The sequence below is a fragment of the Camarhynchus parvulus genome, chromosome 3, assembly GCF_901933205.1.
Source record: "Camarhynchus parvulus chromosome 3, STF_HiC, whole genome shotgun sequence".
Taxonomy (NCBI): Eukaryota; Metazoa; Chordata; class Aves; order Passeriformes; family Thraupidae; genus Camarhynchus; species Camarhynchus parvulus.
In genome coordinates, this window is record NC_044573.1 from 22,393,897 (window position 1) to 22,411,946 (window position 18,050).

Here is an 18,050-nt window from a genome sequence, read left to right on the forward strand (position 1 = left end):
CAGCCTGTGGAGGTCCATGTGGGAACAGAGATCCACCTTCAGCCTGTGACAGATCCCATGCCAGAGCAAGCACATGACCAAAGGGGCCTGCGACCCCATGGGAAGACCACGCTGGAACAGGTTCTTGAAAGGATCTATGGCATGATGGAGAGAGGAGCCCATGCTGGAGCAGGTTTGCAGGGGACTTGTGACACCAAGGGGATACCAGGGGGAACCCACAGGATCCACAGGCTGGAGCAGCCTGTTCCTGCAGGACTCTAACCCTTGTGAAAGACCTAGGCTGGAGTTGTTCACAAAGAACTGTAGTCCATGGGAAGGTGAGACTGGAAAAGTTCATGGAGGACTGTCCCCATGCTGGAGCAGAGGAAGGATGTAAGGACTCATCCCCTTGAGGAGGAAGGAGTGCAGAGACAACATGAGGAGCTGACCACATCCCCCATTCCCTGTCCCCCTGCACTGCTGGGTGGGAGGAGGTAGAAAAATCAAGAGTGAAGAACAGACAGATGGGGAGAAGGTGTTTCTAAGATTCATCTCTCATTACCCTGATCTGATTTGTTTGGTAATAAGTTGAATTATTTTTTCCCCTAGCTGAGTGGGTTTTGCCCATGACAGTAATTGCTGAGTGACCTCTCCCACTCCTTATCTTGACCCATGAGCCTTTTGTTACATTTTCTTCCCTGTCAGTTGAGGAGGGGAAGCAACAGAGGGGCTTTGGTGGACACCAAGGTCGATCACCATAGTGTACAGTTTGTTTCCTTCCCTATGACCCTTTGTGCAATCAGCCCCAGAAACACACACCAATGCTGATCAATACCTATCAATGAAATGGGCCATTTCATTAGCCACAGAATTCTGCAGGCAGCCTCTCTCACTGAGTTGGCTGGATGCCACCATGAGCTGCTCTTAAATTCCTCCCCTGTAACTTGATGCATCATTGGCAGACAGCAGAGGAAAAAGACAGGTAGATTGTGTTCACTCCATCATTGATTTTACTGTAAAAAAGAAAGGCAACTTGGGAAATAAAACATTTCTTCCATTTCTCCTTTTTAATATGTGAAATTCAAGTCAAAAGCTAGAAGGTTTTCTAGACTACAAAGCCATATATCTCACAAAGAGGATAACAAGCACTGTTGACAATAGGATTCCAGCACCTTTCAATATCACTGTATTGGCTCTGGACCTGACACTGACTCAGCCCACACCATGGCTGTAACGCCAGCCAGAAAACCAGGAGCTGAACACATTGTGCCTCTCTGCTTCCACATTTCTAAGCACCAGGTTCAGGAGTCAAAGCCATAACTCACTTAAGGTCTACTGCTGATCTGTCATGTAGATAACTGCCCCAAGCAAAAAGTATCAGATAATGAAAAACTGGGAGGGGTGGGGCAGGGGAAGCAGTGATTTACAGAACGCAGTTAATGTGCAAAAATGAAGCTGAGCAATGAAACTTTCAAGAGGCTGCCATTGACCAGAATAAATCAGTGGCAGACAGAAGACTGAAGAAACATCTTTTTATATCACACTAATCAGAGGTGTGGAAAGGAAGCTTTGGAAAGGAAGCCTGGGACAGGTCACCCTGGGCAGGCACAAGAGAAGGCCTACAGAGGCATCAGCACTTTGCTGAGTGGGCATGCAAGGGGAAGCTCAGGAAAGCCTAACAACACAAACTTCACAGTTTGCTCCAAAGGCCCCTAAATCTCCACAGCCCCCCCAGTTATGAGCTTGTTCCTGTTCCAGTGCTGTCTTGGAGGGGCGAGGCCTCTGGTCTGTGGGATCATTACTGCTGGCAAAGAGCCATTTCAGTGAACTGCTGGGGGCTTTTCTGCAGAAGAAAAATCACCTCCTTCCGTGCTTGAAAATGGCATAAAGAAGAGACTACACAATTGTGTAACAATAACTAAGGGTAGAAATGAAAGTGGGGTTGTGCATGACTAATGCTGAGGGTGGCAGAGAAGATATCAGAAAAAAGGTAACAAAAAGGAAGAAAAGGAAAGAAGTACCTGCAGGATAGGCAGGTAAGGACATAGCTGAGGACAGGGTAAAGGAAATGGTCTGTGTGAAGGAAAAAGGAAAATGACAATGAAAACAGGAAAAGGAGACAAAGATGAAATTAAAAGTCTAAAAAGCAGATATTTGGGCCAGAATAAAGAAGAAAATGGAACTGTGTGTCAACTGTGCATGCACCTTAGAGGTACAAGTAAGAGTTTCAGCCTAGATGCCTTTGCACATAATTTGTACTGTTTTGTTGCATTTGTTAAGACAAAGCTAATCCTCTCTGTATTGTTCTCATTTGAAATTAGAAGCAAATTTTAAAAATGTTGAACAATGCACTAGAAGACAGATAAGCCTTTTATCTGCCATACTCAGCTGCAAGCCTCACCACACAACCACATTTCATTGTTCCAGCAGTTCAAGTAAATCTGAAAGCTAAACTCAAATCTCAGAAACCAAAAATCTATCACAGCACCAGAGACCATGAAAATATATGAGTATGAGAAGCAAGTTGGAGCTCTTCCAATCTGCTCCAGACTGTTACACAGAGAGGTTCTGCAACAACAGTTTTTCACTTGTGATTCATTTTAAACAATAGATCTGAGCCTGTGTAAGAGTTACTAATCTAGTTCATGCTGGATGTTCCTGACAAAATGCATAAGGGTGAGTTAAGAAAAAAGTCCCTTTAAAATTGAAAAGGTATGCTTTGGAAGTGAATCCTCTGCCTGCCTCTGCTTACAGCATCACAGAGCAACACAATCTGCCTGCAGTGGATTTCTCTCTGCTGAAACGAAAACCTTCCAATGCTAACCAACAAATCCTGTTTGAAGTAACCTCTTCCTTTGCAAGGACCTGTGAAGGTAATCTAGGACTACAGACTACAATTTAGTCTTATCTTCTCTCAGTGCCATCACCACCTGTTTAGGTTGCTCTGGGCTTTGTCAGCAGAGCTCCCCTACCTACCTCTCTGGCCAATCTATTCTGAAACTTTTTTCCAGGAAATTTAATTGCATATTTCCTTTTTTCAACTTGTGACTTTTGCTTTTTTTCCTTATTATTGTTGCAACCCTAAGATGATTCTGTTCCTGTCTTATCCGTACCCTCCCCTTAGATATCTAAGAGAGCAGAAAGATCCCCTCAAGCCTGAAATTTTGCATGTGCACCTAAGATAGAGCTTCTGCTTTCAGAGTGTTACGCCACGTTAACATTTTCAATTTTCTTGTCAAAAGCATTTTGCAATCAGCAGACCCCGGTGTCACCTGCTGCTTGTGCTGCACAAAGCTGCTTGGGGATGCAGCCCCAGCCCTGCCCTGCCATCTGTGTGCAGGGAGAGCAAGGACAGCATGCTCAGGAGCCCCACAGCACACTCACACAGGTATGGGCTTGGCTCAGAGAGAAGCTTAATTACATTAGCCCAAATAGGTCATTCAGCAAAACCCTTCCAGCAGACAGCCAAGAAACACGCCCTTGAATACAAACTCATCCCTTCATGCTGGTCCTGAATAGGAATTAAGGAGAATTAAAAATGCTTCAGATCTTACGAACACCAGTCTGAAATGGCAGTTGTCTAGATGGCTGGTGGGATTTTGTCACTGTCACAATTTCATGGTCATCCCTCAACCTCAACATTCATACAAAGCTAATATGATACAGTTCTGACTCATCATTACTTTTTTACATATTTGAAATCTCAATAGCTTCCAGCAGCAACTAATTGCTTATTAATTCCACCACAGAGGATGCTGTAAGGGATTTATAGTAATTAATAGAAGCTAATCTCCTTTCTGCCCTGAATTATCACTCCTACACATGAACTAATGAAGCAGTGAGTGACCCCCAAGCTCCAGAACTGCAAATACAAAGCTGAATTCTGTGCTACCATTTCCGTGGTCCTCAGGTAAGGTACTGGCTTTGTGCACGACAGAAATACAAAATGCTTTCCCTTTTGAAAAAGAAGCCAAGAGAGGACAGTTGCATCCATCAATTCTTCATCCATCACCTTCCTGTGACCTCTCAATTTATTTCTGTCACTGGGAGGAAAGGTGTGTAAATGCAGCTCACAATCATGAACCCTGGTGACTATTTATAACTGCAACACACTCCACTGCTAATCCTTTACAATACCAGATTTATTTACTTTTGCAATAAAGCTGAGATTCACAGAATTGGCTGCATTTGCTGGGCATTCTTAACTCTGTACTGTACACATTTCTTAGGTGCACTTATGATGAGCAGGACAGGGAGCAGTAGATATGCAGCTCTCCTCTGTCTGCTTGATCCAGCCTGTGACCCACCAGGCACATCCTTGCTAACACACCCAATGCTTCTCCACTGACACTCCAGAGAATCCAAGAGCTACATGACACACCTCCAGGATGCCACATGAGTTGAGCCCCCTTCCACATCACAAGCCAACTTTTCTTAAATGATGAAAAAGTAGCTGCAGAGCAGTCAGGCTCATGGTAATGGAGAGCAGCTGTAAATGCTGGCATGTATAATTACTAAAGGAATGCCACAAATATTTAGATAACAAAAACTACAAACAACTTCTGTGATGACAAAGGTAAGAGTGATAAGCAGCCATGATTTAAAACAAACTAATTATGTCCAATAAATCTAGTCTTTTTCTGGAAAAAGAACATAGGAAATTTACTAAATCTGGTCATGAGCAAAACATACTGGGATGGAGTGCAGCTGCAGAAATGTCAAACTATCCTCACAAGGTTATACTTGACATTCTGGAGGAAATGCAAACAACAAAACTTGGAAGAAGAATTCCTACATGTCCTTAAAGAACTATAATTAGTTCTTGCAGGTCAAAACTATACCAAATAGCAGGATGGTGGGAATAGCAACAGGAAAGCAAATTTTGCCTCTTAAACTTTGTCATTAACTGAAGGCACTCCAAAATTAAATGACAGGCACTCCAAAACTCAGATGCTGATACAGCATTCTGGAGCAATCTAACACAGTAATAATCACATTGTTACACAAAACTCTATGGCTGATTCTTCTGTGCTGCTTCTTTTAAGTTATGGAATGCAATCTTGTCCTTCAATGCAAGTTCTACTTCAGCTTCAATAAAGTCTCATCTATGCATTTTAATTTGAATTGCCAGGGAAAAAAACCCAGACTTTGACAGGTTTTTAGCACTGTTTAATCTGGGTCAGGGGGAAGGGAACCAAAGACCAAACCAACCTACTGTATTACCATGGGCGTTGATTTCTGTAGCTACAGGGCTTCTTCCATATTTCACCAAAAGTCAGAATGTTGTTTCACAAGAGAAATGTACTTGCCCTCTGTCCAAGTGGCAAAGATGATTACTTCTAATGAAATATATTTCAAAACACATGGGTTTTCAGAAATTGTAACTCACCCACCCCTCACTCACATTTAACATTGTCAAGCTATTTTTTCACTTGCTGAAGCATCCGGGCTATCTACAACACAACAGTTCTGTGTCTCCTTTGGTGTTACAGGGTAAAAACTCACTGTTGGGCTGAAAAGCTCTGTGCCATGTCTCCAGCAAGCTGCTTTCTCCTCCCTTTTCAAGGGAAAAATGCCATACTATCAGAACTAGATTAAAAGAAAGCACAGCTCAGTTGCCAATGAAGCAGTGCACATTTATGTTCTGGAGGCCAAAATGGAGAGGCTTTCTGCTCAGTAACACTGACCAGGAATATGCTATTCTGTACTAATTCTGGCACTTTAAATTGAAGATTCCTTAGTTTGGAATTTTGCCACTACTTTTCTACACAGATGAGCTGTAATAATCACTGAAATTAGAAGCATTGCAACAGAATGATTATTTTAAGAAACAGAAATTTGGTAGCATGACAAATTAAAAGATAAATCCAGAAAAGTAATCACTGTCATAAAGGCAAAAGACGAAATCCTGGAATAAGTCCATAACATTTCAGATAATTTATCAGGAAACAGCAAGGTGCCCTGTGAACTCACCTTTGGCCACTACTCCCCATGAGACACAGAGGGCACTGCTAAGGCAGGAGGTTACAGCCACCAGAATTGAACCAAACAAAAACCAACAAAATTTAAAAAGCAGCTCCAGCATAGCAAATTCAAGCAAAGTTATGTGTAAGAAGATTTCCCCAGGCATCTCATAAAATATTTTCAGCTTTTTAACACTCCTTTCCTCTGCTTGAAAACTTGAGCATTAAGAAATTTTTCAGACAATATTCAAGGGAAACTTCTACCTGACTGAAACACACAGGTAATTTCAGACACCTGATCAGCCCTGAAAAGCTGCTGTGTATAAATTAGTGTGTGGTAGCTACCTCATGAGTTTTCCCTCATTTTATGGTAAGTAAAAGGAAAAAATGGCAGAGCCATTTCAGTTTAAGGTTTTGTGTGTTTATAAACATATGCATCTATTTAGATCATGGTTACATCAGTGCTAATATTCAATGCCTATTGTTGTTCCTTTTCCTAAACAAAACTGTAGATTAATAAATGGTCTAAAGAAAAGGTATGTTTTTAGTTCCTTTCAATTAAGCAAAAGCAGTAATGACCCTGTGAGCACTCCTACTCTAGCTCAGTAAAACTGATGCCAACAATGGCATAACCAAACCTTTTCCTAAACTATTCAGCATAAACCAAAATGTTCAACCAACCTCTCTTTACAAAAGCTCTGGGACTGTCACAGGAGCTTCTTCAAAACCAAGCACTGGACTACTCTCATCAAGTAAATCTGTTTTATCTTTTTCACCTGAAATTAGCCTACCGTAAAATAATATCAGGCAAGCATTTCCCCCTCCTCCATTAGTCAGTGGGAAGACAGCTGTATTCAAACCAATTCTGCATGGGTAGATATTTTAATTTAAAATATGGAAACTTTGAAATCACCCCATTGCAACTGGGGCCATATCACATCACAGGGTTTTGAATGAAATATTAACAGCACATTCTGCAGCACCACTGAACATGTGGGCATACTAGTTTGAAGATTTCACATTGGGGCTGTTTGCTTCAATGAAACAATCTGGAAATTTGGTGAGGAATGAGATTTATAATTTCAGGTGCTCTAACATTATCAGCTTCTTCAAGCAGCCATCAAAGGACTAATGAAGTGCTGTTATTTCTTACATGGTGGGGAAACTTACTCACTTCCCAACAGAAACAGGGTGAATGATGAAAGCAATACAAAGCACTAATGCCATCTTCAACAGATACTGTACCAATCCAGTGCTCAACAGAGTTAAAAATCTGAGTAAGCTATTTGTGCTTCACACAAAATTCCTCCCTGTAATATCTATAGATATTTGGTATCACCTCTGAGAATGAAATTCATTATACTGAAATCTCCTTTTGTGCTTCTTAAATCCCTTTACTGATTTACTTCCTCCTGAATACATTATCTAAAAAATAATGCCAGTAGTGCCAAATAAGTAATTTCATTATTCATTTGTATGCTACTCAGCCTCTTCAGGCAGTTTGCTCTTCAATGTCCTCAAACTATTCTGATTCTTTTGTCTCAAGGAGATATTTAGGGTGATATTGGGACTGGGAGGGGCTGACCCATAAAAGACATGATATCCTAAACAGATCTGTGGCAGCTACTGCAGAGCAATATTCCTGTCAGTCTGTCAGTCAGCCAAGAGTGATGGACCACCCATCACATATCCTCTAGCCAGAGTGAATCCTGATGCCTTTCAACAACCACAAGGAAAATCCAAAACCATCAAAAGGGGCAATCCACTAAAGAATTTACAAAATAAAAGTAGTCATAAGGTAGTCAAGCCTTTAATTCTTCCCTGGGAATGACTTAGGCAAAGGATTTAAAAGGATTAAAATATGACCAAAAGAACAAAATAAGGACAATTTGCCTCTTTCATGACTTGCAAGTAGAGTGCCTGCTAAACATAAAGCTCCACTGATGTCTTGTGGCATTTCAGTAACATGTAGGTGTTGATGAAGTCAAACTCATGTATGTTTTTCTTGAGTCAGCTCTGCTAATAATAATGATAATAAAGTCTCAACTCACTAGTTGGTTTATCTGTTAAGGGAATTAGGGAAAGAACATACAGGGAGGAACATTGTTAAGGACATTACCTGTTTGTAAAAATCTGAGATGACTGAATATGGCTTAGATTTTATTCCAGATGACACTATTTGAAGGCAAGGACTTTTTGATTTCTTCTAAGGGTTTTGATTTTTTTTAGGGGAAATTAAAGAGAAATGCATCTAACAGGTGTTATACATTCTGATGTTCCTCTTCAAAATGGTGGACTAGCAGAGGAAAAGTCATTCTGCACATGACAAATGAGTATTTTTTGGTTTAGAAATCAAGAAAAAGAACAAAGGATCAGAGGTAGCACAGCCAGAGTAAGTGGACTTTACATCTTTCCTAGGCCTTAGCTAGACTTCATTAAATTACAGTAGAACCTATTGCATTCTGCAATCTTCAGCCTGCTGACAACTGTTGTAATTTCTTCCAAATTTCTGCAGAAAATGAAAAAGATTTACAGCTGTTCTAACCTCTATCACCAAGGAAAAAGCTGTCTTCATTACTGGAGAGTCCAAAAAGCTGTTTGTCTCCTGTCCATCCATCTTCTTTTAAGAGAAAAACCTGGACAAAAAAACCCTCTGTTTCCAGCATGTGAGCTTTGATTGCTAAGTCCCTTCTAACAAAAAAACCCAAGAAAAAAGCCAGTAATTCCCCAGTTTGTGTGAGCTGCCCTCCAGTGCCAAGACCAGGCACCTTGCTGGGGGTATCCTCAGCAGCTGTGTCAGTGCCAGCCACACAAGCGAATGCAGCCACAGGCAGATGTGAATCTGAACTCTGCTTTTACAAATTAAAAATGTTGGTCTGCATTACATTTTTAAGTAGGTATAACTACTTCATTCAACACACTGTGCTCTTGCAGCCAGTTGCTAATCCCACTGGTATCCTTGTGCTACTTTGCAATGGGACTTTCTGCTCCACAAACCAGCCCAGTAAGAGGAACTGGACAACAGCTTTTCTCCAAGCAAAGAGTGCAAGCCTATCCAAAAGCCATGGAGGAAATCTGCAAAGATGGAGTAGGTTCAACGCAGGTCTCTCTTCAAGGTTTAATTTGCATAAATTTGCATTGTGGAGAAATTGGCTGGATCTGCCTTGCTTCCATTTTTCTTTTTTTGGTCCTCCCTCATAGTCATTGCCTTCTTTTAATCTCCATTGGAGATTATGAGGGAGCTGAGAATACAGCTCCATTTCTTCAGAACAGCAGTCAAAAGAATACTAATTAGTGTTTGTCTTTTGTTGTTCTCACACTTCAGTTGTAGTTAAGCCAAAATATCTGAGACCTTTGTCAACAGCAGAGGAGTGCAGAGACCCAACACATATTTTTAAGATAAAGAAATAATGACTTCTTTCTCAGTTCCACAAGAGAAATTAAATCCTGCTGTTTCATGGAGGTGTAACATTATGCACCACCAAGTACTGCCCAGCATTTATGTCCTGCCCTGTGCACAAGGACTTCACTGCAGTCACTGTCAGCAACACATTCACTGATCTCATCTGCAATGGCTCTCACTGTAATGAAAACTTTTGCTGTCCTCAGCTCTCCAGACCTGGTCCATTCCCTATGCATTTCTGCCTTGAACATCTGGTTCTGGCAGCTACCATGATACCTGGGACCACAAGAATTCTGACCTTCAAGTGTGACAATGTACTTAAACTTGGTCTGACCCAATGGTGAAAGAACATTTGCACTTTTAAAAAGACTATTGAGTGTCTTTAGTGACAACTTGCTTGTAAAACTTGAGTGAGTCCCAGCTAACTAACAAATACTGCTTTCTCTGTTTCTCTGAATGCTCATCCAAGGAAAATGAGCACAGACCCTTCATGTTTTAGCATGAATCTCCTCCTCTTGACTGGAAAGGTGAGCCACTATCAGTGTATCACATGGCTGGTCTGATACAAAATATTAACTACACAGCTCAAATTATACTCATTAACTCTTCATGGAAGGAGGATTTAATGAACAGGACCCAGGACTGCTAATTTCTGCATCTATTTGTGTCACTTAATTCATATGCAACGCTGGCGAAATCACATTTTGAAGATTGTATTAAACTGCTCACAATCGTGTTGACACACCTCAGTGAACACTGTGAGAGCTTTCGGCATGTGGACACCAAAAATGTACCAAATACAGCAGTCTTCTCTCATAGAATTTTGAGTCAAATAATGTTAAGAGGCTTTCTGGGGGTTACTGATGGTTTTCCATCAGGGCTTTAGTGATGTTTTTATCCTGAGGGTCTTGGTGATTCTTGTTTTGGCTCTTTGTGCTGACTTACAGGGCACTTTCCTGTACTAGTCATGCAGATCTCCTGTTACATCTGATGAAATGGTAACACTCTGGGTAAGAAAATGATGGAAAAGAGCATCTGATTCTGCTAGGTTATATTTAGTAAGGGTTGGAATACAATAAACTAGAGTGACACTGCTTTTGCTACTCTAACTAACATACAAACCCCCATGTAAATTCTCCTCCTGCCACATCCAGATGGGATGGACATTTTTCTGGACATTTTTCATAGCTTTTATGAAAGCTGCTGTGGTCTCAAGTGATCAAACTATTGACAAGAGCAGGAGTTCAGTCTCCAAGCTCATTCCACTCCTAGAGAAGCCGCCAGACCCACCATGATAGCACTGAGTTTTTGTCAACAACAGCAACTTTCTCCAATTCCTTCCTCCCAGTTGCATAACAGAGGCACAGAAAAAACTATCAGGTGATACAAACTTTCAGGTGCTACTGACCTGGAAAAATATAAACTGAAGCCAGGGTGAATGTCTGTATGTACTATTAGCAGCTCTCTAGAGTTTTCAGCAATTCATTTTCCACATTGGTACAGGTTGACAGTTCTTAAAACATTTCAACATGCCATTTGGCCAGAAATGTGCAAATTGTCACCTGTCTCAATGCTGGGTGAAGAATAAGATATCCACACTCGGACTTCAGATGTGATGAGTAGTGCCCTGGTCCTAAAGATTCTGTTGTTGCAAATATAGGATTGAATTTCCTTTTTGCTGCAGTAAAAAAGTACCTGAAGCAGTGTGTATACACAGTAGTGAAAGGATATATATACATATATACATATACATATATATACATATACACACATATACATACATCTACATATATATACACATATATATGTGTGTTTGTGTGTGTATGTATGTATATATGTATGTATGTAACATCCTAAGCTGTGTGCAACAGACATGCTAGAAAAAGGATCACTGTTTGAACCATTTTAAAACAAAGGTAATAGGTAATAGCAACTGGGATAACATTAAGATTCTCTAATAAGCTGGTTTTCAACTATTTACATGCAAACTACTTGTTAAATAGAAGATACCTTCACTATAAATAATAGACATAGGGATTGGCAGAGCATTATAGTCAGAAGATTCAAGTTTGAAACATTTTCAATTATTTGCAAACTACTTCTCACTGCAGGATACATACTAACCTGCAGGTAATGGAACAGTGTACCTTCAGTTTTCTTTCAATGTTAAGGACTACTAAAGAAGATGCTTTTCCTTCTGAACAATGCAACTACTTCAGTAACACCTTGCTACTATTTTTCAAGAGCAAAAAAACCCTCTTCAACAACAACACTCCACACAAGTACAAGGATTTGAGATTGTGTTCATTCTAGATGCAAGATAAATCTTTATTCAGACATAAAAAGTCCCACCATTGGGAGAGGTTTTATGGATACTTTAGTATAATACAGAAGTCATTCTTCTCCAAGGATTGTTTTAAAGCCTAAGTTACAATTTGCAGATGGATTATTATATTTGATTGAGGGCTTAGCTCTGGGTCTAATAAAAACCACATGAAAGAGGGCAGAAGGGATAAAAATCAATAGCCCAATGTTCTTACATGGCTAGGAGGATGGATGCTAACAACACAGGAAACTTATCATGTTATTTACCAGTTTTTGATGCCAGCTGCAAAAATAAGGAAGTAGCCTTAAAAGAAAAATCAATTATGAATCAGTTATTAACAACAGAGCATTTTTTCTGCTTAAGACGCCTAAACACAGGCTGGGCTCTGTAGCTTCAAGTGACTCACACCATTTATTGCATGCCCTCAGAATGGACAGGAATACACAAGTTTGGCAGCTTGACAGAGATTTGTGGAAAATCTCTGTCAGGTATCTCAACAACTGTCAGAAATAAAATGGATCTTGTTAAATCACGGATAGCCAAGGCATTTGTAACAGGCTTTTAAGCTAACCTACCAACAGTGAAAATTCAACACCTACAAACACAGCCACAAGCCACCAGGTCACTAGTGGGCTTCAGTACATGCTCACCTTAGATCAGGAAATTTAGAAGCAATAAGTGAGAAATCAAAAAGATAAAATGGAAGACAGTGTATTAAATAAAAACTACCCTCATATTTGAAATTCATTACTTTCTTGGAAGAAACATTCTTGAGTAATTTCTCTGCTCTGAAAGTTATCATTATTTCACTACAGAATGAACTGCAAGCATCAGATATAATTTGTAACAATAACTGGGAATGCTTATGATGCTCTCTGACTGGCTTTAAGGCATTAATATTTCTTGCATTTATTTAGCCTAATATCTCAGGTACATTCTGTTACTCAAAGATGGGTGTACATGCACTAACAGTAAATTGTAAAAATTCTAGGATTATTAAGTCAATTCTGGGAACTTTCCCATTTAGTATTGTAATTCTATCTGATCTCACAGAGTTTAGGTAGCGCCAAACCATGCATTTCATGTATCCAAATGGTCATCACAAGTCAGCCCCAGGACAGCACTGGAAAGCATTGTACCCCAATGGTGCAGCCTCTGCAGGAGACAGAACCAAGGTTTCAGGAGAGAACAGATACTTCTCCATTTTCTCAGGGGAAGACAGGGCCCAAAGAGATTAAGAACGTAACAGAGCCACTTGCTTCCCTGCTTATCCATCCTTTACAGTTACCACACTAAACAGTGAGATTATCAGTGACTGGTGTAGCACTGAGGGGGGGAATGCAGCTGTTTAGGGAGGAGACACACTTCTGCCTCATGGTGCTTCCCTGGGGACAGCAGAGCCGTGTGTTCCACCATATGGTGCTTCTCAAACTCATAGGGTTTGATAATGCTCATATAAAGTTTGCTACATTCCAAGTTCAGCATGAACTCAAATCCCAGCTCTGCAGACTTCTAGGTCTTTGTTGGCTGGTGCAAAGTGCCTGAAGAAAACATGTTCCGGCATGCAATTTAGTAGTAAATGGAATGACATGAGGTAGAAGTCATTTTACAGAACTGCCAGCACCTAGAAGGGTGTAAGTCTATAAATTTTATTGAACACGTACACAAGGCTTTGCTCTCTCCCTCTTAAAAAAGCCCAAACAAACACTAAACAAATCCTCTCCCAAAACCCAACAGTCAAGACAAGGCTGAAACAACTCATTTTTTCTGGCTTCTTGTACTTCTAGCTTCTCTTTTCTTTAGAAAAGCAGCTACTTAAAGATGGCTGAAATAAATTCATTCGGAGATTGAAAAGATGCTAAAATAATCTGAGACAATTTTTGCTTGTTTACCTGGAATGAAATTTTAAGCAAAACGGCAGTAGTGTAAAAATGCAGCAGAACTGTGCTACAGCATAGTAAAAATCCTCTCAGACTTCCTCAGTAAGAAAAATAAGCTCTTAGCTGCTTTTCATGCCTGTGCACAGGGAACACTAGTTTTAGAAGATCAGCCTCCTCTGGGGCCCATGCATCTTTACAAGAGGATTGTTCTCACCTCTGACTTCACTGGTACAGGTGCAATAACCAGAATGAACACTGCTAGAATTCTCAATCTCAAGCTGAGATGCAGGGCTGGCATTTGGGGCAAAAACAAAAAGGTGGGGTTTTTTTGCTATAACTTGAGAAAATTTGATCTGGCAGGTTCCAAGTGGCAGTAATTGTGGAATACCACAATGCTGTTTTAACATTATTTTCAGGAAAGAAACAACTTAGAAAGTTGTCATGAAAGTCTCAATGATTGCAAAGCTAAATACAGCTGGTGTTCCAGTTCCTGCTGTGAGAAGGTTACTTTCTGTGTGTGGGAACTGTTCTCTCAAAAAGCATTTGTTAAAAAAAAGTGCGAGTCAGGACTAGCTCCAATCTGAGGGCAAACAAAAGGGGCTGACAGACAAAAGAAACAGGATTCAATGACAAGACAGAAGTAGACCTGCAAGACTCCTGGAAGTTTCTGAGTACAGGAAAAGAAAAAGATTACATCATTCCTTAGAAAACTTCTCTTGATTGTTGCACACGTTAGCAGAAATAATGTCTCTTAGTAATCAGACACATACATGCCGCCACAACCATGAGTTCATTTATGTATAAATTTCCCAATAAGCACAGGGACCACAGCCCTTCAAGTATTCTATACCCAGCTATGTTACTTTGGGCCACTGTGAGGTTTTCAATATGTATGGCAAAAATATAGGGGAATGAGAAGGCAAAGCTGAATTACCCACTGATGAGCAGTCATGAGGTCATGGCAGTTTTAAGCTTTTTGACATAAAAATGAGTTTTGTTCTTTTTATGTAAATGCTATGTTTAAGGCATAAAGAATCCTGCTTCAGCTTCTGAAAGACTATGCTAAACCTGCACATGCTGACCTGCCACACCAGCAGGGCAAGTGTGTTTGGTGGCGTCATTCATTCCAGCCTCCACATTAAGCATGTTGCTAACAGCAAGGTTACATCTGTAAGATGGACTTGGCCAACCTACTACAACAATTGCTCATCATATCATACTGTCCTTCACTAGCAACATCACAACAATTTGAAAAAGTTGTATGAACCTTGCCAAAGTAATTGAAAACCTGGGGTATTTTGCCTGTGATCAGCAAAGCTCACAAAGCAGCAAACTTGTATTTTTATGAAAGAGCTGCAAATTGACAAGAAGGCAGCATGATGTAGGAACAACTCCCAATTTTCTGTGTGCAGAGTAGTTTATTTAGTTCTGTAAGTCAATGCAACACAATGGACAACAGGGAACTCTATGTGCAGTCATAGTGTGCACTGCCCTGCATTTTTTTTTCACTTGTACAGGCACTATGTGAAGGCTTTAATAAGATAAAAGCTTTAATAAGGCTTATTAAATAAAAGCTTTAAGGCTTATTAAATAAATAATTAAAGGCTGTAATAAGATATATGAAATATAAGTTATTTATGACTGATTCTGTCCTTGGAATTATATTGATTCCAGCAGATATGTCTACACATATTCTGGAACTTTCTAGGCAGAAAGATCTTTCTGCATTGGTTTGGTTGCATGATCAGGTCCTAAGAATCTAAAGACAAGTGGTAAACTATTGAGATTAAACAGCAAGAGTTGAATTTAAACGTAGCAATGCTCCAACAATTTTCACATAGAACAGAGGCTCAAACCAACATGATTCAACAGAAAATGGCAGAACACACTTTACTGTTCCAACTCTGAAGCAAATGCCCCCCAAAAATATGTGAATATTTACTTTTATACAGCTGTCATCCTTTAGGAGGTGCAGGAGAAAAAAAATCAAATACTGTCTCCTTATTGCTGCAGACCAAAATAAATTTTTCTTGGTATTTTGCCAGTTCACATCCCAATGAACTGCACCCACTAAGCAAGGTCACATAAATGATTGTGAAAACAAGCTTCCTTTGTGCATGAAGAAGAATGAATCACTTAGAAAAATGTGACATCTTCAGTAATACTTCTGCCACTATGCAATATTACTCTAAATTACGCAATTCATCAATACAATGTTCATAAATGTATTTTTGGAAAAATGACCCTAAGTAAGTTTCTGCATAACTGCAGCAAGTGGGATTTCTCAGTGAAAGTGAAAATCTGGAAGAACAATGTCGGACCCAGGGCACAGGGAACATTTCTCTGCCTGTCCTGAGAAGTCCTGATCCCCCAGGGGAGCACTGCTTTTAACCTTCGTCAATGGAGGCCTTTCAAGACTTTGGGATGAATTGGAATCTATGAGTGTGTGAAATAGATAATAGTATAGTTTATCACAGGGTGAAAAACTTAGAGTTTTGGGTTTTTAGTATGGAGGTAGATGGAAGACAAGATGGAGGATTTTAGGTGTTGTCTGATCTCCTTCTTGTTCTTCATCTACTCCATTTTCTGCAGTGTTGCATGATGTTTTCTGCAGCATTGCAGATGTTGCATAAACAGAAAAATAATTAGTTACTGGTTGAAAGGTAGAAATAAAATACATTGTAAGAATTAATTGGACAAAATAGTTTTAAAAGACTTTGAACCTGTGTGCCTTGTGACTTTTGGTGCCTTTCTCTTTATATGCTAAGTCTGAGATGTAGACAGCGTGCTGAACTGTTGATAAGAGAAAAATAAACAGCAACCTGAAGACTGAAAAAACTAAAAGTCCTGTTCATCTCTCAATCCTGGCACAGAACTTTCTAGGGGGTCTCCCCATCAGGGGAATCCTTGGGCGGGTTTCCGCAGAACAAGAATGCTGTAAGACCATATGCCAGCTACTCTACAAAAGAATTTTCCAAACTAAAACAAGGGCCATCTGAAACTCTGAATTGCCAATAGGCAGCCCTCCTCTTTCACTCAGCTGCAAAGAAATTTGAGCAATGACTTTGCAAGAGATGCATAGAATAGACAGTGAAGTATCACACATTCACAGGGATGCCCCAGCTGATAGGTTTTGTGGATTCCTTTGAGTTCCTTTGCTGCATGATTTAATTCCTCCTGCACCTTTAAACCCCTTCCCAGCTAGATAATTACATTATCATTGCAACCCATTTCAGAAGTTGTTACAAGCAATATGGCTCCTAAGGCATTATTGTATATTATCTGGCAAGACCTCAGAGCTAAAATATCCAACTAAACCCTGCTGGATAATGAGTCCCAACTACTTTGCTCCTCAGCCTCTTCCCTCAGCCCTTAAAAGGTGCTAAATGTATGACCTAATCTGACCAGCAGTACTCAGTTTCTGAAGGATGAACTGATCATCCTGAGGCCTTCTACCTACACTGCCTGCACATGAGGCATACAGGCAACAACTGACATGATGGGAAGACACGATCTTGCATGAGCCAGACTCAAACATACAACAACCAATACAGGAATCTCTCACCTTTTTTTGTTATTGACATCTCACACAGCAGTGGAGCTGCACAATAACTAACTCATAGTTTTTAAATTATTTACATGTTGAACTTAGGCATCTCTACTACTAATATACAAATGAGTTTTTGTACAGCCACAACCTAATTCCACTGTCTTCACAACCAAGGGCAAAACTTTGAAAGGCAACAATAGTTCAGGACAATGGCTTGAAAGATGCTGATAGCACTGCAATTCTCAACTCATGGACAAAGTGATTTCCATAAAATGAAACAAATAGAGATTGTTAGAATAATTTTCAGTCCTGTGATAGAATCAGTGTCATTACCAATCTGCATCATTTTATTATAATATCATAAGATCACGGTCCACTGTTTCTGCCAAAGTAAGCCAAAAAATCCACATTTAGGCATGTCACATCAGATGTGATACACCAAACTCTTTGTTTCACTCATACCTCTGAATCTTGTATGTCATGATTGTGGAAATTCCCACTTGCAAATCAGTGCCTAAGATGCCCTGTGAAACACAATCTGAGATTGCTGGGCTGCACAGCTGGGGAGAAGTCCAAAGGCTTTCTACCTCTGTAAAGTAGGCAAGGTGCTAATGAGAACATCTTTTCTTCTCCCTATAAATTAATCAATTATCTGAATTCTGATTTGCATAGGATCTGATTTTGCTTCAAAGCAAGCCAAAAAGGGAAAACTGGAAGCAAAATAAAGGCATCGCCATTTTCATTTAGTGAACAAATATTAGACATGGAGAAATAAATTTTAGTTTTGCTTTAAACATCTCTAATTGCTGATGAACTACCTAATGAAAATAGGGTTTGGAATGGGTCTGGAGGCAATTTAGAGATTACTCCTACACCATGATGATGTCAGTATTTTCTACATTGCTTGACAGATTTTTTTCTACCTGGAGACCATCCCCTGAAGTTGGCA

The 18,050-nt window shown here is 40.0% G+C and overlaps 1 protein-coding gene across 4 annotated transcripts in view; it reads right to left on the reverse strand.

Annotated features, from left to right (window-relative positions):
- The window catches only part of HHAT (hedgehog acyltransferase), a 152,009-nt gene that overhangs the window by 39,030 nt on the left and 94,929 nt on the right, over window positions 1-18,050 (reverse strand). The window lies entirely within an intron of this gene.